Here is a 23,764-nt window from a genome sequence, read left to right on the forward strand (position 1 = left end):
GGGCTGCTCTGCCCACGACCATCATGATGATGATGATGATGATAATTTCGATGATGGTACGACAGGATGATGATGCGTCAATTTTTGTGGCTGCTAATTAGTAGCCGGAGGCAAAAAAAAAACCCCCGTACCCACCGCTTGCCATTTACAGTTACTGTCAAAAGTTTTCGACTGTGGAATTTTCGGCACATGGCCCTAGAATCTAGAACTGGAACTGGAACTCCCTCTTCTAACTGCGATTTGGCGTGACGCATTACCGTTAAACTGATTTTCGGGTTTGTTACAGTTACAGTTCCGTGTATAGGTTTTTGTGTGTAGGTTCTGCGGTCATCAGCAGCAGCAGCAGGTGGGCGGTGAATTGATTGGGGGGGCTGGTGTGTATGTTGCTGTCTCTCTCTCTCTCTCTCTCTCTGTCTCTCTTTGCTCATATCTCTGATTAGCGGCTAATGAGTGCAAATGGAATTGCGGTTAATTTACTTTTTAATGGAGGGCGTACTCCGAATTAATGGAACGGGGTTACAATGCAGATGATCAGGCTGAATTCATTAGGTTAATTAGGTTCACTATTAACTGTTTACATATGTATGTATAGTGACAATCTAATCTATAAGTGCTAAATAGGCTGTGAGATACGCTGAATCAGGGTCGAAATCGTGTAGAAGTTGTATATTCTATGAAGTGAATTAGACAAAGTGATTTTTTCTTCTAAAAAATAATAAATTAGAAAATAATCATTACATATCTTAGCTTCCTTTCAACGTCATAGAAAATAATCAGTCCAGTTATCCATTTCCTGTCCAATTCTCTGCTTATGCCTATGTCTTAAACCTCTCCTTCAACTGCTCCTTTAATTGCTTCAAAATTATAGTTTTCCCATACATATCGCTACATAACCCCCATCCCCATAAATATCTACATAAATCCATACTGAATCAGAATTAAGCTTCTACCAAGGTTGAATGCAGCGGAGAAACTTCATTGCGGCACTTTGCCGCCTTTCTCCCTTCAAGTGGACAGCAGCTTTTGGCCCCCCTGTCAAGGCCATAAATGATACCCCACACGACAATGCTCTTAGTCCTTTCCTCGAGTGCGATAAAAATTGATATATAATGGATTATCGTTTATTACACGCACGATTACGCCCCTGGTAACCCACCTCCACTCCAGCAGCGCACACACAAACACACACAATGTCCTTGCCAGCGATATGCATATTGTTTTCTTTCACTTTCTTTCCTCTCCTCTACCTTTTTTTCGGTTTGGCATACATTTTAATGAGCCTTGGCATCACCACCGTCGACTCCTCCTTCTTTGGCATAATTTTGCATGTGCATGAAGGACATGAAGGAGAAGAGGTGGAATGGATCGAGAGCAAGAGCAAGAGTAAGAGTCCATTCTTCTCATATGGCTGACAAACAAACGAAACGAAACGAAACGAAACGAAAAGAAGGCATAAATAATCGTACAAAGTATTGCAGGCCATAAATATCGTAGCCCAGGGAGTGGAACGTGCAACGGGCGGGGGGAATGTCAGGAGTTTGTGGGTGAAGATGCTGCTTGCTGGTTGCCGCTACTGCAACAGCGCGCGTCCTCACAGTTCACACAATTTCCCTGCAGCATGAGTCGACAATAAAGAGCCATAATAAAGGCAACATCATGGGGGCAGGCAGGACCAGAAGGCAGAGAGGGCAGCAGGAGCATGAGGACCAGCATCACAGCAACACCAACAATAAACAAGACGCGCAATTTCACCGACTACTGAGAACTTTACGTACTGTGACGTGGCGATGCCACACGTAGGACGTACTCCTACTCCTACTCCTGCTGCTACTGCTACTCCTTTTCCTTCTGCTGGAAACTGCCCTCTTGCAGCCTTAACTCCTGCACTCCTACACTGAGCAAAAATTGAGACCCATCGCTAATGGGGCGTATGCGTAATGGGGAGGACGCGCGCACTTATTAAAACTTAAAGAGGCGTGGCCGCGGACTCATTAGCAACGGAATGGACTTGCTTACCAGGAAATGCGGCGGTGGCGGCGGGAGGAAATTGCCTCCGGCAGTGCGTGCTGCAATCGTTTTGTTCCACTTTTAGTGTCTGCAAGAAGAGTGAAAGAGAGAGAAAGAAGGTTGGAGGTGAGTTGGGTTTGTTTTACTGAGATATTAAATCGTAATTTATATAGTTTAGGCATATCTGAACGGTATAATACGGCAGGATATATTGTGTAAAGTTTTCAGCAAATTTTTCTCTTAGTTTTCCTTTGCTATTCTTTGATTCTCTTTTCGTAACTTTAAAAATTTCCGTAAAATATCCAATCTATAGCCTAGGATCTCGCTATCTCGTTCTGCAGACTGCAGACCTACAGACTGTCACTGTTCGAGAGCGCGCCGCTTGTCCGCTCTCTTCTCTGCTTGGTTTTGTGCCGACGAGCAGCGCAATCAGTTCTGTGCGATCATTGAACATAAAATAAAGTTCTGTTCTTTCTGTTTCCTAGAAAACTCTCCCGTCGATCCCGTTTTATATGCATAAACATCTAATAGTATTTCTAATTAATGTTGAACTTGTAATCTTCACATAAAAAATACAAAAAACACTGCATGCAATTTCCTGTGAGTGGAGGAATTTCTGTTGATAATTTCCCTGTCATAAAATTTCCACTGTTTTTAATATCTTTCAGTGTTCGGTGTGCCCTTGTCTGCCGTCTGCTGTGTCTGCTGTCTGCCTGCTGTGTTATTATTGTTGCTGCTCTTTGGGGCTTGCCCCTTGTTGCTTTCATTTATATTACCCAGGAACCTCTGCCACTGCCATCCCTCGCCTCTTGGTTTGGTTGGCCTTCTTTCTGGGCGCTTTCATTCATGTGCCAGCCTGCCTGCCTGCCTGCCTGCCTGCCTGCCTGCCGCATGCTGCGCACTCATTTACCCTTTAACCAAAACGTTCAACTGCCTCTCTGTCTCCCCTTCTGGCTCTTGCCTCATTTTTGCATATCATTTGCGCTCATCTTGCCCTCCCCCCACCCCTGGGAGGTTCTTCTTCCTCCCCCACACCCCCTTAAGTGCATTACAATGAACTACGTTGGAGCCCTGGACCCAGTCCGCCGTGCCCCGTAGTGACTCGTAAATAAGTTTTATTGTATTTGTGTGTGTGTGTGTGTGTGTATGTGTGCAACACGCCCACGCCTCCAAAAACTAGCCCCACCCCAGGTCCGTTGCAAGTTATCGCTTCCTTTTGTCTTGTTTCGGGGTTCCCCCCCCCCCCCACAATTTCCTTCTTTATTTTTTTTTATTTTGATAATTTAGCCAACGGAGAGCGCGCGCTGCTCGCTCGCCAACGAAGTTGTCTAAATTGTTGGCATACATACTGCTGTTGCATGCCACTGTTGCTGCTGCCACTGCCACTGCCGCTGGGTCCCAGGCAAATGACTACAAGAGTGGAGGCTTAGCAGGAGGACTGTAGACTGTGGACTGTAGCTGTGGAGAGCCTGCCTCTCTTTCGGCTCTGGTTGCCGTCGTCTCAGCTGAATTATGGCATTCCCTAATATGGGGGATAGTAGCTGCTGCTGCTGTTGCTGCCCCACAGACAGTCCTCCGCTCCCCGCCCCTTAACTGCTGCATGTGCCACATCTCTTTCCATCCCCCTTTGTTGCCCAGTTAAGACCAAATGGTCGCAATTGTTGCGCGTTTTATTGTTTTGGGAATAAGTGCGGATTTATAGAAATCTTTTTTTTTCTCCTGTATTTTCACGCTGCCTCCGGCGCTAAGCTAGCCCCCAAAGGGTATATTCCGCGTTGTTTTTTTTTGGGGGGGAGTTAGGTTTAATGCAACATTATTTTAAGTGCAACGCTCATCAAAGTTTTCACGGTAGAGTGAGAGGGGTTGCAGCAGAGAGAAAGAGCGACGCCCAGCCAACCCATCGACAGGCAGCATGACGTGAACTCAATTACGGAATGACTCCCACAGAATGGGGCACAGCACAGGCATGAGGAGGCATGAGGCGGCAGGCAAGGCACAAGAGGAGTCCACAAATTACAAATGCCGCTTTGCATGTAAATGTGCAGCATCAGAATTAATATACACAACTGCAAAACGAGGCACAAGTGGCAGTGGCAGGAAGTGTAAGAAAGATAGCAGTAGCCACAGAAAGAGACACAGAATGAGGCAGGGAAAGAGACAGAGAATGAGGAAAGGAAAGAGATAGAGATGCATAATGGGACAGGGAAAGAGACAGAGAATGGGACAGAGTGAGAGCCAGGGACAGGGCCAGGGACAGGCGCAATAATAACAATGAAAATGCACAGAATGCGCCTTATATAAACGACAACAAATTGCCCATTTGCCACAGAAGAAGGCGATGATCAAAAGAGGAGGGGAAGCAGACCTCTAGCAGATGGAACGGGGGAGGGGGGCCACAGAGTGTGGCACCCAGGAAGAAGTGCACACAGTGCAAACCCATGACATGGTAGGACATTAATTGGCTGCCATGTCATTCTGTTTATGCTCTTCGGACCAGTGACATAACGAGGCCTTGGCCCTGTTCCCGTTCCCATTCCCATTCCCGTTACCGTGCCCCATCCTGTCAGCGGCAGACCATTAAGATCTCGCAACATTAGCTGCCACGTGGAGGCGTCCGGCCAGAAGGATATCACTTTGAAAGGAATATTGATTAATCATCGTAGAGAACGAGTTAGAGAGAGAGAGGAGCAGCAGGAGCAATAAAATGAAGGAAGCGGCAAGCGGAACAGAAGCAGAAGCAGATTGAGAGTGAAAGCGGAGCAGCAAGAGGTGCTATTACATGACATCATACAAAATGAATGAAATCTCACTCTCACTCTTTGATTCTGCCGGATAATTACATTCAGAATTCAAATGGATCTAAATTATACTTTTTGATAATTATATCTACAAAAAAAAGCACTTATTTAATTTCTGATTTACAATGTATAAATGAAGATGGAAGAATAGAAGATTCCATTAAATAAATATAAATTAATTTCCATATTTTAAATGCTAAATAGTCCCATAAATTATCTCAAACTGCAAGTGTATCTAAGCTTCAGTGCTGTGAAGTTAATTTAACTTCATATTTCCCACCCAGTCTATGCATAAGCTTTCATTATATTCTCTTAGATCTCTTAAGCTCTCTTTAAAGTCCTCAAACCATCGACTGAAAAATCATTGGAAAATATTCCCCCCGCCTACAGACAATTCGATAATTGCTTTGCCATCAATCAAAAATCAATGAATGCTCAGGAGGGTCCTCGTACTCCTCTCGCTGCTCACTGCATGGATGGCCCTGACCCGAAAGAAGAGCTTAATATTCCAGTGGATCTAACAGTAGGGTAGGTGCAGGTGCAGGGATGTAGGGATGGGGGCGCCATGTCACATGTCTGGGCAGCAATACGCATACGCCACATGGGACGGGACGGGGCACGGCACGGCCGTCCAGAACAGACAAAAGTCAAGAGCTCTATGGTTTTGGATTTTGGGTTTGGGGTTCTCTGGCTCTACCTCTAGACAGGCGTATTATTAACGCTGCTGCTGCTGCTGTTGCTGCTGCTACTGGCATTTGCAATTTTACGCCGCGCATGTGCCACTTACGTGTTTGGCTGCCACAAAACTCCGCTGCTGCCACTTGGCTGCCGCCGCTGCCATCAGTGACTTCTTGGCCAAGCGCTCCTATCATGTTCAAGTGCCTGGCCCCAAAAAAGACAAAACAAAAAAAACAAAACCATACCAAGAAAAGCGAGTGGCACAAAATGCATAGGGCTTCTGCTGTTGCATTTCCACTTGAGCTAGTCCGCTTCGCCTCGTGCTGGTGCTGGTGTGGGGTGTCACATTCGCCACCGCCAGTCAGTCAGTCAGCCAGCGTCTCACAGTCACAGTCAGAGTCACATTCAGTGGCAAGCAGCAGCAGCGGACTCAGAGTCACATTCAGTGGCAAGCATCACAGCTCTCGGTGTTGCAATTCTTTTGGCATTTTTTTGTGGCATAAAATAAAACGTAAATGAGTAGCAGCCGCAGCTACAGCAGCCGTGGCACGATGCAATCTCCTTTGTGACCGTCTGTCGTATTGAATTCAATGCAGCTTTTCCAGCTGAAACACTGCAGCAACACCTTGAGGTGTTCATTTTCATGCCACTGGCAGAAAATGCGCTTAATTATGCGTCGTTGTTTTTTTTTTAATTTTTGGAGGCCACAAGATGTCTTTTGTGCAACTGGAGCGTGCAACAGCCAAACGGTTTAACTGCAAAAATTGTTTGGAAAATTATTATGGAAAACGCCATCATCATCGTCATCATCGATGATAACTGGAAAGAGTTATGGCCGCAGACAGTTGAAAAAGTCAACAGAAAAAACAAAAAAAAATTCCAGCACCGGCAGGGAATATGAATAAATACTTTATTGAATATTTTTGTGTGCAACTTCTGGTGGTGGTGGTGGTGGTGCTGCTGCTGCTCTGCTGCTGTTGCCCCGTTTTCTGGTAAACCAAAGACCACAACTGACAGGAAACCATTTAAAACTGACCTCAAATGACAACGACAGCGACAGGCAGAGCCCCCCAATCCAGGAGCCAGAGAAGAGCCCTGCAACAGCAGCATCCCATCTCGTACATACAAAATGCAATGGCAATGGCAAAGCCAATGGGCAATGGACATAAAAAACTGAAAACCCCTAGATGGACAGTGGCAAAGAAACGACCCAAAAATGGGTAGCAGCAGCAGCCTAGCCTAGCCCAGCCACAAACAAATTGGCAGCAATTTGAGGACGGACCAGACCGAACCGGATCGGACCGGCCCGGCCCGAAGCCCAACAAAAGGCGACAAAAGCTACAGCGACAGGCACAGGACTTTCGCGGATTGTTTGGTATGAATCATCATGTGCAGCATGCAACAACAGCAACGGGCAGGACAAGAGCTTCTACGCGAAATATAAATAAAAAATCTCCCATAGACTTAACAAGAAAATTTTGATGGAATGAAAAGAAATATAGAATAAAAATCCAACAATTTTTCGATTGATTTATATGTACGTGAAGCCCCCTCCCCATCCTTTAGAAAACCCCTCTACACTCTACAGGGGTACTATGCAAATTGCATGGCTCCAGTTATAATGCCATTCTCCAACAGCAGAAGGCCAGCCAGCCACACAAAACCGGGGAGGTAACTCAATACGAAGCACAGAAAGCAGCAGCAGCCGCCGCCACTGGAGATGCCACAATCCAAGGCCCAGAAGCGCAGCAGCAGCAGCGGCAGCAGCAAGAAAAAAAATATAACCCCCCCCCCACCGATGGGTAACGTAAAATCTCTGGTTAACGGACATCTACTGCTGCAGCAGAGATCATAGATTTTGCCTAAGCTTTGATCTGTTTAAAGCAGTGGGAGATCTTGTATGTGCAAATGGTCCATTAACGATCATTGATTGGAGGAGCTTCCGGCATAAACTTTGGCAGAAGAAGGTTCCTACGTGTAAAAGTTAGAATTTCATTTCTGTGGCTTTCTTATCCATGTTCTTCCATATCTTCTAAGAGTTTTGTTGTAGAAGCAATTATCCTCCCTTTGGGTGTTCGCCTGCGGGTTATTTTACTGTATTTACAGTGCAGCTTCTTAAGGCTTTCCCCTCTGCATTCCACTTCTTCCACTATGACTGCTGCTGCTGCTGCAGTCACAAAATGCAATTTTAGCTTTCAATTGCCCGTGGAAACGAAGCAACAACATCTCTTGCTGCCTGTCGCTTTTTGTTGCACTCTGCTGTGTTTTCTTGGCTTGGGCTTTTTTTTTGTTTTTTTTTTTTTTGCTGGTCGAGTTTTTTGCGTTTGGGTCATTTTTGTTTGTTGCACTGCATTCGTTTTGCCTTTGCCGCTGCCGCCACCGACGCCGCACACAATGGCCACGATAATTTTGCATTACATTAGTATAGAGGTCTCCCCCTGCCACACTGGCACCCCCCCTGCAGCCACTTGGTGGCTGCCACCCCCGTAAGCCCCATCTCAACCGTTACTGGAAGCCTGGGATCTGCTGTTGTGGCGGACACAAAGGCAAACTGGTTTCAGTTTCGCTCCTTTTAGCTGTGGCATTTGCAACAATTGCACCATTGGATATTGTAGCCTTTTGTTGTTGTTGTTGCGTGTAGTTACGAGTACGAGTGCAGCTATTTGTGTACCCTTTTTTGGGGCAAGTAGATGAGGGGTATTGTAGATTCAACCAAAGAGTTTGGCAGGCAACGAGGGAAGAGGGTTTTCTTTCAGACGTTATATAAAGTAGTTCCCATGTGTCTGTCCATAGGAATGAGCCGTCGATAGTCTCTGAAAGTCTTTCCATTTCAATGATATCTGTATGAAACTTTCTATTTGATAAAGAGAACACTTAAGTCGAAGATATCTGGATTGCATCACCATATTGTATGGTTATCATGATCAGTAATGATTTAACTTTTGAATTTCCCAAGATAATTCCCCCATAAATTCTCCAGCTTTAAAAGTCTGTGTAGATCCATATTCCAAACAATTCTATGGTGAATATTTATTTAAATATTTAATATTTATTCGATTTATAATTCTAATTTATTTATTTATTTAATATTTATTTAAATATTTGGTGATTTATTGTGAAATACGATCATTCGGATTTCTGTAAAATTGCATCTTTCTGCCATAGCAATGGGTTATCCCCCTTAAAGGGTATTTGCATATTCGTTTCTATTTTAGTTGAATTTTTATTGTTTCCACTGAAGGTTCAATTCCCCCCACACTCTCATCTCATGTAATTTATTATTTTTATAGCCAAAAGACAATATCAATATCTGGAGGAGCACATTGCATTACGGAGGGTCACATATGTGCGGAACGAACCAAAAAGCGTTGCACATTTAGTTTTTGTCTGTCAGTGAAACGGGGGGAACTTGTGAATGCCCTTTGAACTGTGTGGCATAGCGCATTCCAAGGATGTTGCATCTACAGCAACAACAACAACAACAACAGCTCCCATGTTCAGGAAGAACCCAGAACAGCTGACAGCTTTATTATCAAATTGTCATGAGCCAGACATTTGGCTCAATTTACGTCATGGATCTTTCGGTTGCGTAGGAGCGTAGCCAGAGCAAGAGGTGGGGTGGGGTGGGGTGTGGTGTAAGAGAGCGTGAGGAAGTGAAGGCCAGTCTATAAATCACTTTCGCCGCAAGTATCAATCTCTGGCAAAAGTTGAACTGAAACTGAAACGAAAACTGAAAGAGAGAGAGAGTGGCGGCTGTCTGCAGAGCAAAGGAGAAAGACACACAAAAGAAAAGGAGAGGCAAAACGAAAGAAAAGCTAAATGTCGTCGTGTGACACTGAAATGCGGATACAATAAAAGTTTATTTTTTGTGTGAGCTGAGCGTGTTCGCTTTTGCCCTTCAGCCCGCTCTTTTGCTCGAAAGCTCTTCTGCAGTCATGTACTCCGCTCTCCTTTGCACTCCGTCGGCTGCTCTGCGATACTCCTGCTTAAGGTGAGGTAAGGCATTACCTCTTTGCCTTGCCGCTCTCTCTTGCGCTCTTTGTCTCTCTCAACCAAGATCGCATGCAAAAACTAAACAACTATCACCAGAGCAATCTTTCTCAATGCCTCACCTTATAAAAACACACACCTTGCCCCCTGCTCATTCTAGCAGCCGTCGTCACGTTCCTCTGCTCCGCTGACTCTTCTTCACTCACCTACTCTCCTGTTTGCTCCCACCGACTTTCCCCATTCCTTTCGCGACGCTACTCTTCACTTGATTTTGGTGTGTGTGTTGTGTTTTTTTTTTTTTGTCATGGCTGGCAACGCCAAAGTGCACCCCATGGAGCAATCACTCGATGCCGAGGCAGCAGTCAGCATAGGGCAACAACAATATTGGTTAGGGGCAACAAGGACTCACACAAACACACACACACACACGCATTAACGGCAGCTGCTGCTTCAACGCTTGCTCCCACACCCCCCGCCCGCTTCTTTCCCTTCAGACACATCTATAAAAGTTTATTAAATTTACAAGGAACTTTTATGCAGTTACTTTTTGACATGCTTCCTTGTTCACTTTCTTTTCTTTTCGTTTCATTCACTGGGCTTCCTTTTTCTTTTTCCTTTCTCCCCAGTCATAAAATTGACAACGACAATGTAAATATGTGTGGAGAGGATACCATACCTCCCCTCCACACACACACACCCTGCCCTCATTGTGCTCGGGTTGTCGGGTTCTGATGTTGAGGATTTCAATTTAAATGAACCTCCAGATGAGCGTTTTATTCTGCTACACATTCAATAATTTTCGGGCAGGTCATATGGATGGAAAATTACGGTTACAGCAGCAACATCATGTTGAAAGGAATGCAAAAATATGCTGAAGCAACTCGCAAGTTCGCAAAAACAAAACAAAACAAAAAAGGCTCAACGGACACAACGACATTGAAAAACAACCAACAACTTGTCACATGTGACATTTTGTGGCTGATTTTGAGTATATTGGTACGGGGCAACAGTAGTAGCAACGGGGGCATAACCAGCCTGCGGGTAGCACAAAGTGGGGGGATCGAAGATCCCATATTTAACAGCCAGAAGTACAGCAATGCAAATTGATTTATATTTATAGATCCTTTTCTCTTTCATTTAAATAAAAAACCCCAAATTAAAGGGTATTTTAATGGTCGCAGTGCCCAGCAGTTCTAGGGCCATTACTTGTTCGTACATATTTCATGAACGGTATGGACCTGGTCATGAAGGAGGAGATGCAAACGGAGACTGGAGACGAGACGGAGGCCGTTATCTCGTGCTCGCTCTGCTCTGCCAACGCCACGTCGTCGTCGGTATCGGTGTCGCTGTCGCTGTCGTTCGTCGTCGCCAGTGAAAGGAAGTTGACCTCTAAAGTTTAATGCATTTAAATAAATCTTAACCAACAACAACGCCAGAACACATTAAGCGAAACAAAGCTGAAAGCGAAAACAACAAATGCAAACAGAGAGACACGCACACGGGGCGAGAGTGGAGCGGGAAGTGTTGGGAAGGGAGCAATGTAAATTTTATAAAAAAATTTAAATTTTTTGCATTCTTTTTTTTTAGTCAACAGCAATTAAATTGAGCGACGCGTGCAGCCTAGCCATAAAAAAATATTTGCCAAAAGCCGGTCGGATGACTCAGAACTGGTTCAAACCGATTCGAGCTGTATCAGAAATGCGAAAAATAACGACACGACTCTGAATCTTTGAACAGACAGAGAAGGAGTACACGAGAGGTTATGTAGCCGTTTCTTGCTCTCAAAATTCCGCTAGGCATGTTTCTCCCACTGAAAGCTAGTGCAGGGGGAAGAGAGTGCGTAGGAAAGAGATATCTATTGGTAGGAGTAGTTGAAGGAAGAAAAGAGAGTGCGTGGGAAGGAGAGAGTTCTAGGATGATATGTGGGTGGACTCAAAAATAAAAAAAAGAGAGTGCATGCGTATGGTTAATCTACTAGAAGAGAGCGTGAGAAAGGAACATCCACACAAACAGTTGATCGAATGTAAAGAGAGGGGAATCGAATTCAACTGCATGCATAATTGAGTTCCGGCTGTAAATGTAAGATAACAACCAACTCTATTTTGCCTTCTCTTTCATTCCGCCCACTATTTTCACTGAGGCGACTGAGTGACTAATCCACTGATTGCTTATGCGCTTATAATTACATTAACCTTATTTCCTGGCTTTACAAACACACAATATTGATTCAGTTCTCTTGCTGTTTCTCTCTCTCTCTCTCTTACGCACCATTTCGAGGCCTCAACTATTTCGAGAGGGAATTGAAAAACTGAAAGTGATTTGCATTACAAAACTCTATTATAGGCGTCACACATAGCCTTGCCACACACAAAATACAACACTCCAATCCAACGCCCACTCGAAACAACACCACACAGTAAACTCGCTCAAATGGAGGCTCATTGATCATATTTTTGATTGACAAGTCGATTGCAGGGTCTCTCTTACTCGGTTATATCTATCGTAACTTTTTTGTTTGTCCGCTCTATTTGGCACTTTATTGATCCCATTGTCGGATATCTGGCATCCCGTAATTTCATCATTAACGACAATTAGTGCGGAAAAGAGAGAGAGAGAGAGAAGGAGCACAGTGACGGGCAAACATAAATCCATATTGACAGGCAGACAGACACAGAATGTACGAGTATTTTTCTCTCTTTGCCTCCTGCTCTGATTCCTGTGGTTGCTATTGAAAATCATCGTTAATTGTGCGCAAAAATGACAGAATACCGAGTACCGAGTACCGAGTATTTATGCCATACAGATTGAGACAGTCGAACGGATGGATATGTATATATATACATGTATATAGCATCGATTATGAAATATGATATCAAAAATCGTAATTCGAGTCGTTTGGCAGGTGTTGGCCGTCATTTGATAGCTTTGTTTGCTGTTTGGGATACGAATTTGTTGGGAACTTTGGCACTTTTTGACAGCAGAGATACAGCAAACGGAAGTGCAAAACGTTTTTTACGGCCACACAACTCTGATGGTCCCGCTCCGATAAGCGCTTGTGATATACGTGCATTCGCATTCGTCTTCCCCTGTTCATGTATCTGTATCTGTGTCTGTGTATCTCTGTATCTGGTTGAGCACACCACAAGGTCACTTGGCAGCTTGTTGGCCAAAAAAAATGTTCTGCACATTTTGACGTGTAACAGGAAGAAGCCTCAAATTGAATTTTAACAATTGCCTCAACATGCTGCTGCTGCTGATGCTGCTGCCTGCTGTGTGTGTCTGAAATCTGTTGGCCCACTCTTGCTCTTCCTCTGACAGCCGCTTGAGTGGAATAATGCTCGGCTCAAGTGGTTTGAAGGCCCTTCCACGTTTTCACCTTTTCATGGATTTGCTGCTTGTGGGGTCTCTTTATTATTATCCTCCGTTATTCTGCAAACATATGCGACAGGAGATTGAGCAGAGCTTTCGCTTGTGGCATTTAACACCAATTGATTTCCAGGGAAAGTTCTTATTGCACAAAAATAATATTATAGTTGCTTTTAGAGGTAGTATGTACCTTTTATGATAATTTTGCATGCTACTTTGATTCTTCAATTTCAGTTTTGGGCGTGATTCTTTGTGGAAGAATATTCCATAAAATTATATCACATTTTTCATTACACAGATCCACCTAAATATCCCTTTTTTCTAGAAACAGTACACTTATCCTGCATTCCCGTCTATTGGAATATGTTTTTTATTTGTAGAGGTCTTAGTGTAATGTCACAACATAATGCCACATATTTCTATAAATTTATAAAAAAAATTTCCCGTTATATTCATCTCTCATTCTGTCCAATAGCCTTTATCTTAGTCCCTGCCATATTTGTTATTAATTTTTCAATTCGTTTTTCATTTTTTGACTAGCAACTTTTTAAGCCTAAACGTTTTTAAAATTGTTAGGCTTTATTTTTACTTGTTTTTATTTGTACTTTGTCATTATTTAAAGCAAATATTCACACAAAAAAGGCACACAAAGTACAAACAAACAAAAAAAGAGGGAAAATAGGGGAAAACAACGTATGTAGCTACTGCTAATTTTTCATACACATATTTGCATAAATTAAAATGTAATTATAATAGTGTTCGACGACAAAAAATGCGTTCAGGATATGATTTATGCAAAATATAAGCGCAAAAGCCAGAAGCAGTCTCAAAAAGATTCGGCAAACAATAAATGAAATTGTCGCTTTCTATATTGTATATGAAAAATACGAAATATATACGAGTATGTACATACATATAAATATTTTTACTTGGTTTTTTTCTTTGTGTCCATGTTTGCATTAATAATTGCTACAAATAAATTAACGAGTTATTACAATAAAAAAGTATGATATATATTCGAAAAAAAATATGCATAAATTTGTATGGCCATAGTTTTTTTCCAGCTTTTGACATTCGCTTTTTAATTTTCAATATTTAACTTTTAATTGTGGGCAATCAATTTTGATAGAGCAGCAGCGATGCCCCCCTCTGGGTTCAGTCTTCAATGTAAAATATATCAAACTAGTGGAAACATTTGGAGTCGACACTAAAATACCCAGCACTCACTTTAAATAGATCGAAAAATTTATCGAAGGTATGCCACATAATAGCTTGTTTCTGTCGAAGGAGCGTTCGACGAGTGTTTTGATAATTCTATCTATAAAAATTATCCAATTGTAGTTAATTTCTGCTATAATCACTATCTATAGTTCTGCATTAGCTGTGGATGGCACAGAAATTCGGAATTTCTGTCTGTTACACGTATTTATAATACCCTCTCTATATTCTTTAAACACAGGGTATTTAAGTTCGTATGGTTGACTTTTCATATGCTGGGCCACAACATCATTTATCAAAAAACCGAAAATATTTTCCATCTGTCAAGAGCCGAAAAAATTGTTATTGAACTGAAATCATTTTTAGAAAGTGAGTGAAGCCCGAAGTTGGTCTGCTCTGCGCACTTTTCAGGGGAGTCATCGATTATGACTTTGAACATAAGTAAATTTTTGCATACACACAGATATGTACATATGTATCTATCTGTATCTGTATCTGGGGCTACTGTGCAAAATCGACAATTCACTGAATTGAAATTTCAAGAACGCTCTCGAAATGCTCTTAAAATATTGCCCCCCTCTCTGTCTCTGTGTCTGATTTGTTTATTTATATTTTTAACATTTTTGTTTGATTGCTGTTTTATTTTTGCTCAATCATGGCCAATCCATGGAGTGGCCTGTGCAGATGGTGGAGCATGTGCTTTGTGCCTGGTCATGGCCCCACGCACAAAGACACAACACAATTTTTACTTTCATTTCTAATTATCATAATGCGAGTATTTCCCCCAAAAAAAAGATCAGAAAGAGAGATAACTCTGATAGGGAAGGCACTGCCCCCCGTGCTGTTGCATCTTTAAGAGAAAGGAAGCTGGGTTGGGTGATACTTTGATTAAAATTCAATTGTTGAGCTCTTTAATTTAAGCTAATAACACTGCCTAAGGCTACCTAAAAAAATGCTAAAAGTGGGTACATTTTTGGTTAAAATTGTATACATAAGGATAGAGGATTTCAGGAAGTTTTTGTGACAAGCATCCCTAATCTATATATATTATCACTAAAACATCTTGGCATTAGATCTTGTTTAAGTCTTATTCCCAGCCATAATTCACATGGGAATGGTCTTTGAAAACTTCAACATTCCACAGAAATAACTCATTAGCTCGAACATTTTTGAGGCCTGAAACGTGGGCCTATACGTGGGAATACTCGTAGCACCATTTCAAAAAGCGTTAAATGTGTTTTAGTTCTTTAGTTTGACCTCGCAATCTATAGCCTAGAGCAATGAGGTAGGTGGTGGTGCTGGACTGCTCGAGTTGTGCACAGAAGAACATTGAAAGCGACTCTCATTTAGTTGTTAGCCGGTCGGTCGGTCTCTCAAGCTTCGCCCTCTCCTCACTTCCCGCCCTCTCTGGTGGCATCCACTCTGTAGCTTGTTTTATGCGCAAAGTTCAAACTACTTAAGACAATTATTTCCGGCACTTTTTTTCTTTAGCCCATAAAAACTAGCACAGCATTCGTCTCGTTGTTGTTGTTGTTGTTGTGGCTTAAGCTGATTCTGTTGGTAATTTGCTTGTCTCTTAAACTGAAAACTCGAACTAAATTTCACAGTAAATCGCTCGCTCGCTCGCTCGCTCGCTGTATAATTCCAATTATAAACAATTACCTTTCAACGTGAACCTAAGTCAAAGTTTGTGTGCTGCCAAAGCGAAATGTGTTGTAGCCCACTAACCTGAAAAGGCAAAAAAAGAGAGAAATTGTTTATAGATTGAAGTTTTTTTAGCACTCAAGTGCGAAAAGTAAGTCTGTCTTTTTTTCTGTGGGGTGGTGGGTGAGTGAGTCATGCGAGCGAACCACTCACGTGGTTGAATGACACCCAAGTGGAACAGTCAGCATTAAATGTTAATATATGTATTAATGATTTGCAATCGTTGTATGTAGTCTCTCTGTAGTATTTTGCAAGACTTTTCTCGTCGCCTGCTTGTGGTGTTGTGGTGGGACATTGGCCAACTTAGGCGACAATTGGCCGCTTTTAATTGCCTAGCAAGCAAGTCTCTCCAATTCCGTTCCCATCCGGTAAGCGGGTAACACCGGCACGGCACCCTAATGTGGCCACTTACACCACATGCCCCACTGCATCCAATCCAAGCTCCAACTTCTGCTACAGTTACAGAGCTATTGGCTATGGCAATTCATTAACGCTCCACATATGAAAGAAACGGTTACAAGTCCGGACTCGGACTCTCAGACTCGGACTCAGAGTCCGAGTCCGATCTCGGGCTCAAAGAAAAAGTTGCTGTGCCAGTTTCGGGTTTGTGCAACAGCAACAAAACAGCAGCAACAAAAAAAAAAAAAAAACCACAGCGCTGCAGTGGCAGTGGCTACGAGTCATGCCTGTTCTCTGTGTCTGCTGGTCGTTTTGCTTGCCCTGGCGTTGGTTTAATTATTTAATTTTGCGCTCATTTGCATGAGGCAAAGCCCCCGCCTCCTCTCTCTTCCCTCTTGGCTGTCTTGGCTGTCTCCCTCTCTTCGGGCCTTTCGCAAGCCATTTGCATCGGAACATGGCTAAAACTGTTTGGACCTCTGTGTGCAGTGGAGCGCATTCCCCCGGTTTGCACTCTCTGGTTATACGATACACCCACACCCAAACCCAAAACCCAAACCCAAGAGCCAGCGATCTATGTGGCAGTGGCAGAGTGTGGCTGCACGTTTGTCTCCGGGCTATATACAATAAATTCCACCCAAGAAAATGCTGCTGGGCAAAACACTTTAAAAGCTGAAACTGTTTGCTGCCCCTCCAAACACTTAAGTAACTGTAAACTGTGGTATATTTGCTCGTAAATGCCACAAAGAAAAGGGAAATTTAATTTGAAACTTAAGCATAACGATTGCACGCCCTAGCTATATATTTGTATAAAATAAAGCTACGGCTTGATTTGATACTACTCTCAGATCATATTTTAATCGATGACTGAAGAGCAAGAAAAATATTTATTCCGTTTTCTGCCACAATTCAATTGGTTTCTTTGCTAAATTCTCTAAAATGGTTCAAAGAACTAACGAAAGGCGCACAGAAAAATACTTTAATCTCATTTAAAGTTGGTAATACTATAACACAAAGATCTACAACAAAGAATAAGCGAGAAGAAACATTAAACCCCTGACAGTATCCCACGTTATCCACAGTTTCAATTTGAGCATTTAAAAAATGTTTGCCCCCTGTAACAAATATCAAATTCATTGTGACAACATTTTCAGTAGCCCTGACAGCCGCCCCTCCCTCTGCCAGTCTCTGAGTCTCTGTTCGTAGCAATTTCCACCACGCGGCAAACCGGACAAAAAAAAAAAAAAAAAAGGCCCACAAAATGTAAAACCAAAAAATTTTTTTAATCGGAAGTGTGTGTGCTGTGCACGTGGGAGTGGGGAGTGGGGAGTAGTGCGTGACTTAGATAGAGAGACAGAGATAGAAAGAGACCAAGACAGGGGTAGCAATAGTTAGTCAATTGTGACGTAGACCCACACGCCTCGCCTTGCCTGGTCATCGTCTGTCCAAAAGTCTTTCAATATTTTAGATGCGTGGGCGCTGTGGGGCAAGGCGAGATGTATCGACACACTGACACACAGACAGTTGATAGGTAGGTGGATCGGAGGTTGAAAAATTAATGAAAATGCTGTACAAAATTGAAAACAATCCAGACACGGAGAGGAAAGACACAACTCTGGACAGACAGAGACAGATGGTTATAGAGACTGCAAAGAGAGAGAAAGAGGGAGAGAGAGAGGAGTGTGGAGACACTGCAGCAGTTGACCAAAGAGTATCCGCAAATGTTGTGGTTTAAAAAGAAAAAAAAAAGAAGAAAAAAGGCAGAAAAATGAAGCGAAGCATCTGATGATGATGATGATGACGGTGATAAAGATGATGATGAACATTGATGGCGAAGAAGCTTCGACTAAAAAAAGAAGAAAGAAGCAACAACAACAAGCATGAGAAGACCAAGAAGAAGAGGAGCCAAGCAGCAGAAAAGAAGAGACGACAAAATAAGCAACTTGAAAACTTGATGTAGGTCAAATAATTTTTTTTTTCACATTCAACGCCTGCCAAAGAAAGAGAGAGATAGTGATAGGGGGGAGCGGGAGCGAGTAGGAGAGAGGAAGAGCGGTTACAACTTTTCATATGTGCATCATTCTGTTGCATGGAGTGTTTGGTTGCTGCAATGTCAGTTGTTTGTCTTACTTTCGGTTTATAGGCCAAATGCAAGATGGCCAAGCAGCAGCAACAGCAGCAGTAGTAGTTTATGAAGCATATAGGCGGAAGCTGTCCCCCCCCACTACAAAGAGAGTGAGGGAGTGAGTATGACATGCCACCCACTTCCTTGCACACATGTGTATGTATGGCCCAGGGCCATGGATGAAGTTTCAGACATTGATGAGGCTCCAGATGCTGCTGCTGCTGATGCATGTTGCTCCTTTTAAGCTCTCTTAATTGCTGAGGCAAACACACACACAAACAACATACCAAACAGAAAGAAACACAAAAGAGTGAGAGAGAGAGAGAGCGAAAAACACACACACGAACAAAAAGCTGCTGTCAAAGTTCTGGACCTCCCCTTTAGGCCTTCTCGAAAACTTATTTACCCGCAAAATTGTTGCCATTTGGCAACCCTGAAAACAGGCCCTCCCCCCGCCGCGCTGCTCACCACTACCACCCCTTCCCCCTCTAACCAAATTGGACCATGAACGTGATCAATTATTTCACATTGTTGCGCATTTTTTTGCTGTTGTTGTTCAAAATCAATAACCAAACAAAAGCCAGAGAGAGAGAGAGAGACAGAGACCAACATCCGAACCGACAGCTCAAAGAGTCAAGGCTGAAACCGAGAAACAGATACAATTTTGTATCGGAGATCGGTATTATTATTTGTCTTCTACGGAATATCCAAACCACAAAGTCCACTTCTCTGTGCCCAAAGCTTAAATAATAACTGCCACAAAATACACAATTATGAGGCATACACACACAACACAATCCATACAGAAATGCATAGAAAATCATAGTGGAATATCAATGTCAGGCAGGTCTTTAATTGTTATGGATAGACCCCCAAGACCCAAGACCCAAGAGCCAAGACCCAATCCAATGGCTATAAAAAGATGACGACGACAGCAGCGGCAGCAGCAGCAGCTTGTTGACTTCTCATTGTCTCTCTATGAAAAGACTCGATTCGGGGTCCGGGGTCTACTGACCCCACCGGTTAATTTCGTACAAGAGGTGTTATACGGTTTGGGTTTTCTCCTAAATATAGATCGGTTCGTTTCGAGTGAGGCTGCACTTTTTAGTCGATCGAATTTCAATTGAAAAATGAGATATTTTTGTATTCCGTTTTCTTAGCTTCCGCTTTAAGTGTTCCACCAGACCAGTTGGTTTGGCCTCTTGTTCGTTCAATTAGTTTTTGTGCAAACCTTTTATGGAAGGTCTGGCTGTTGTTTTTCTCTCTCTTTCTTTCACTTTGCTGACCTTTGAAAAAGTTGCCTTATTTATTTCCCAATTCAGTTTTTTGTTTTATTTTTGGCTAAGTAAAATATATCGACGGGTCCATCGATTACATAAATGATGGTAAAATACCGATAAACGTAAGCGATTGTGAGTCATACAATGAAAGAGAGAGGCGGCCGATATTGGATTAAAGATAGGGAAAAAGCTCAAAAGGGCAAAGTTGTGGGCAATGAAATAATATTGGGAAGGGGTTTGGGTTTGCTTCGAAATGCAATAGAAAGAGGGAAGTGAGGGAAGACTTTGGCTTTTGCCCCTTCAATGCTGCAGTATTAAGGCTACACAATCTCTCACTTTCTTATCGGTCTCTTCTTCTATCTCTTCGTGCTAACCCTTGGGAGCACAGCTTAAGCTCCCTCTTTGTCGTAATCGATACGTTTTGCTCCACCTGTTAATCCCACAAGACGCGCACTAAGCACAGGCATTATTATTGTAATGTATTCCATTCCTGGCTCCAGCCTTTGGGTTTTTTTTCTGTTTCTTTCCTCCCCAGCATTGGAAAGGCTTCCATTCTTCCTTCCATCCATTTATCCTTTTGTTTTTGTTCCGCTGAGCAGCCGAGCAGCAGCGTGTATTTGTATTCCATTTTTTTTACGCTTTTCAATTTGTCGCTGGCATTTGTCTAATTTCCTTTTTGCGTAATGCAAAGAATTGCAAATGTCGAGCACCACACGCAAAGGAAAAGGCAAACCCAAACCAATTTCAATGCATTATACCTCCAAGAGGAAGGAGTGAGGAGGGGGCACCAAATGTTTTAATATGCTGCGTTTTGTTGAGCCATTTGCAACACATTCTTGTAGGGGCACAAGCAGACCCTGCCCTATCCACCAACCCACTCGCATTCACTCACTCATTCATTCATTCATTCGTTGGCAGGCAGGCCACGTTCAAACACTCGTGCAACTTTCATTCATACAAAACGCTATGTTGCCGCCCCGCCGCATGCAGTGGAAAGAAAATGCATGCAAAAGAAAAAATATTGTAAATAAAAAGCGCAAAGGCTGGAGGAAAATAAAACACTCTTCAGACAGCACAGCAGAGCATAGGCATACCACATATATATACACACATATTCCAGTGGCAGTTACGCCTTTGGTAGACACAGAGACCTCGAACCAGACGCAGACACACAGGCCATAGATACAGATACAGCTACAGCCACAGCTACAGACATTCTTTTGCACTGAAGGAGCGGAGCATTTTTCTGCACAATTTATGTCTTTTAATGAAAATTGTAGAGCACAAATAAAAACATATACTCGTGAAACGAATGTTAAATCAAAAAGAAAACCCCCGGGGGCTATGAAAAATGGCGCTCAACACGCTAATAACTTTTCAAAAGGAAATGTGCAATGTGCATGTGTTGTGTGTGTGTGTGTGTGTGTGTGGCAGCAGCAAGTGTCGGGGAGCCCCTCACTAAATTAGTCTGCAATTTTTTTCACAACATTATGGGTATGGAAAGGGTGAACCCTTTGGCCCCGCAGGCATTGGTCATTGGTCAGCCAATTTGGCTTTTTTTTTCCCGTGCCTAATTATATATCATTCGATGCCTCACATGCCACACGCTGTGCCAGCACAAAGGAAACACAAAGAAATAGCCATCAATTAGGCCAAGTTTCCATGGCCTGTTGCAACGAAAGACACAAGATACTTTAGTAGCTGTAACTAGAGTACGTGTAACGGTATGCGACTGCACATTAACCTCAAATACAAAGAGTTACTCCAGTGTTAAGTACAGGCACGAATATTATTTCTATTATTAATACACATTTCACTTTAGAGTCGTACCACAAAACAAAGGCAACAAATCCATTAACGAAATTAAAAAGAATGAAGATGGAAGCGGCAAAACGAAGAGGCACAACCGAACAAAAGCCGATAATGCTTTTTTTTTGGGGGGGGGGGGCCAAAGCAAAGAGCTCTTTGCCAAGAGCAGAGCAATGCTCCTCCTCATTGTCTCGGCATTTTGCTGGATGATGTCTGCCATTTCCTTCAGAAATTAGTTTGTTTGTTGCTTAAATTCACATTAAATTAATTCAATTGCGTTTGTGCGAGAAAGGCAGGCATTTTAAGTGCCAGAGTTTAGCTTCAGATAATTATAAATTTAATTATGGCTAAAATTTTGGTAGTAGAACGCAAGCCTGTTGGACTTTCTATTTGAACTTGTTTTTCCACCGCTGCCACCACTGTTGCCGTTGCCTTGCCTCTGCCTTGTGTAATAAAAATGAAGATTCGATTGTGTTCCCTCTTTTTGGCGTGTTCTTTAAGAGAGGGTTTAAAGATCTTTCACTTTGGGGTGAAGTTTTTATGTGCTTCTTTCTAGATGCCACAAGGAAGCTTTCGTTTCTATTACTACTGCGCCCCTCGTGGTATTAAAAGGTGAGCAAACGGTACGATTGCACTTACGCTTCGATAAGCCATTGAATGATTAACGCTGTGACTATTCACGATATAATTTAAAAGAGCGTATAAAAGTAAGCAAAATCCAAGCAAAAAGAGCCGCTATGCATAAATAATCTCATATTTAGAAATAAATTAGAAGTAGAAAAACATTTAAGATTGAAAGTTCTCTCTCTCTCTCTCTCTCTCTGTATCTCTCTTTGATTCTTTCCACTTAAACCCCACACAAAACTCACTTTTGAGCACACCGCTTAAAGAATTTTTTTCGAGCCCGCACCCACTTAGGGTTTTCACTTTTTTCTTTGTTTCTTCTTCAATTTCGCTTTTCTATTTCCAAGGTAATAAATAAACAAAAAACCAACAATAATGTGGCAAACAATTTTTGCCATTTTGTTTATTCGTTGTCGCGTCGGTCGTAAACTTTCATGTGCCGCCACCGCCGCCGCTGCTGCTGCTGCCGCCAACGATGAGGCCACCTTTGGTGCCAGCTTTTTGGTCGTGATCTTTCACTCACTCACATTCGCACTCGCACGCTCTACCACACACTCACGTGCTCCAATGGATTACACTGCCGCCCCTCTCCTTAGGTCTACGCCTAGAGCTTACTCCTCCTCGCCTTTAACCCTCTTACGGTCTCATGCAGCCACAACATTTAACTATTTTGGCGTCACTTCTTTTAAACAAAAATTCATCTAAAATAAACGACAAATTCACATGTTTTTTAAGAGAATTTTGCGAGTTTTCCAACAAAAATGTTTTACAAAAAAAATTTCTGAAAAAATTACTGAAAACTTTTTTGAGATTTTCTATATTATTCCAATGAAAGTAAACGATTAAAGGAGACGATTGAAGCCGACGATTAACATGCAAAATAGTGTCGGTGGAATACGTATGGTGTAGCCCACACGCATGCTCCCCTCACTCTCTAACTACCAAATTCCCAATCTCTCCCCACTCCTTCTCTTAACTACGCACTCCCCTACTCTCGCAAAGAGAGTGCCCAGCGATGCGTCTCACTGTCTGCCCTGATCACACTCACGTCGGCGGCGGCATTCAAATTAGTTGTGAGGTGGGCGCCGTCGCATCGCTGACTTCGTTGTTGTTTCTTTTTCGTTGTTTGTTGGACATTTCTCTTCTGTTTTTCTAATTGCTGGCAACGCACGTAGCGTAGGGCCCAAACCCATATCCCATATTCCACAAACACCAAGCCCCCACCCACCTCAAGCACTCACCTCTCCAGCAACAGACAGGGCCAGGCAGGCAACACTCGCTGTGGAACACGCATAAATCTCGCCACTATGTCAATCGCATCAAAGTCACGTAATCTATGTGACATTTTCACTGAATCGTTAAAATTGGAAAAGCGTTTATACGATGGGGTGCTACTCCACTGGCGGTGGAGAGTACTTACAGAACAGACCCAATTCCACAGGCGTGTCCGTGCCGCCTTTACACCTCTCCTGTGGCAGGCCGGCCGCCTGCCTGCCCGACTCATCCGTTGAATAATTCAGGGAGCATTCAGCAAATGCAGTTAGTTGCACATTTGCTGGGTAAATAGTTTTTAAATCTGTTTGCTAGTCGCGAACGCTAATGTCCGTTAGTCCGGGGCCACTCATCCATCAGGCTGGCAAGAGACGGAGTCAGGAGGGGGGCCACAGAAAGATGATTAATGTCAAAGTCGCTGCTACGACAGAGACTCCTCTGATGGGAGTCACAACAAAAAATAGTAATTAAATTTTTGCTAAATCTGAATCCATTAT

The 23,764-nt window shown here is 42.9% G+C and overlaps 1 long non-coding RNA gene across 1 annotated transcript; it reads right to left on the reverse strand.

Moving 5' to 3' along the window:
• Positions 1 to 881: 881 nt before the first annotated feature.
• On the reverse strand, positions 882 to 15,787 carry LOC121404498. The gene is made up of 3 exons (XR_005968044.1): positions 15,720 to 15,787; positions 2,017 to 2,095; positions 882 to 1,408 (listed from the first exon to the last, which is right to left on the reverse strand). It is a non-coding gene; the product is annotated as an uncharacterized LOC121404498 (long non-coding RNA).
• Positions 15,788 to 23,764: the final 7,977 nt, after the last annotated feature.

Source organism: Drosophila obscura, unplaced genomic scaffold (genome assembly GCF_018151105.1).
Source record: "Drosophila obscura isolate BZ-5 IFL unplaced genomic scaffold, ASM1815110v1 contig_208, whole genome shotgun sequence".
Classification (NCBI taxonomy): Eukaryota; Metazoa; Arthropoda; class Insecta; order Diptera; family Drosophilidae; genus Drosophila; species Drosophila obscura.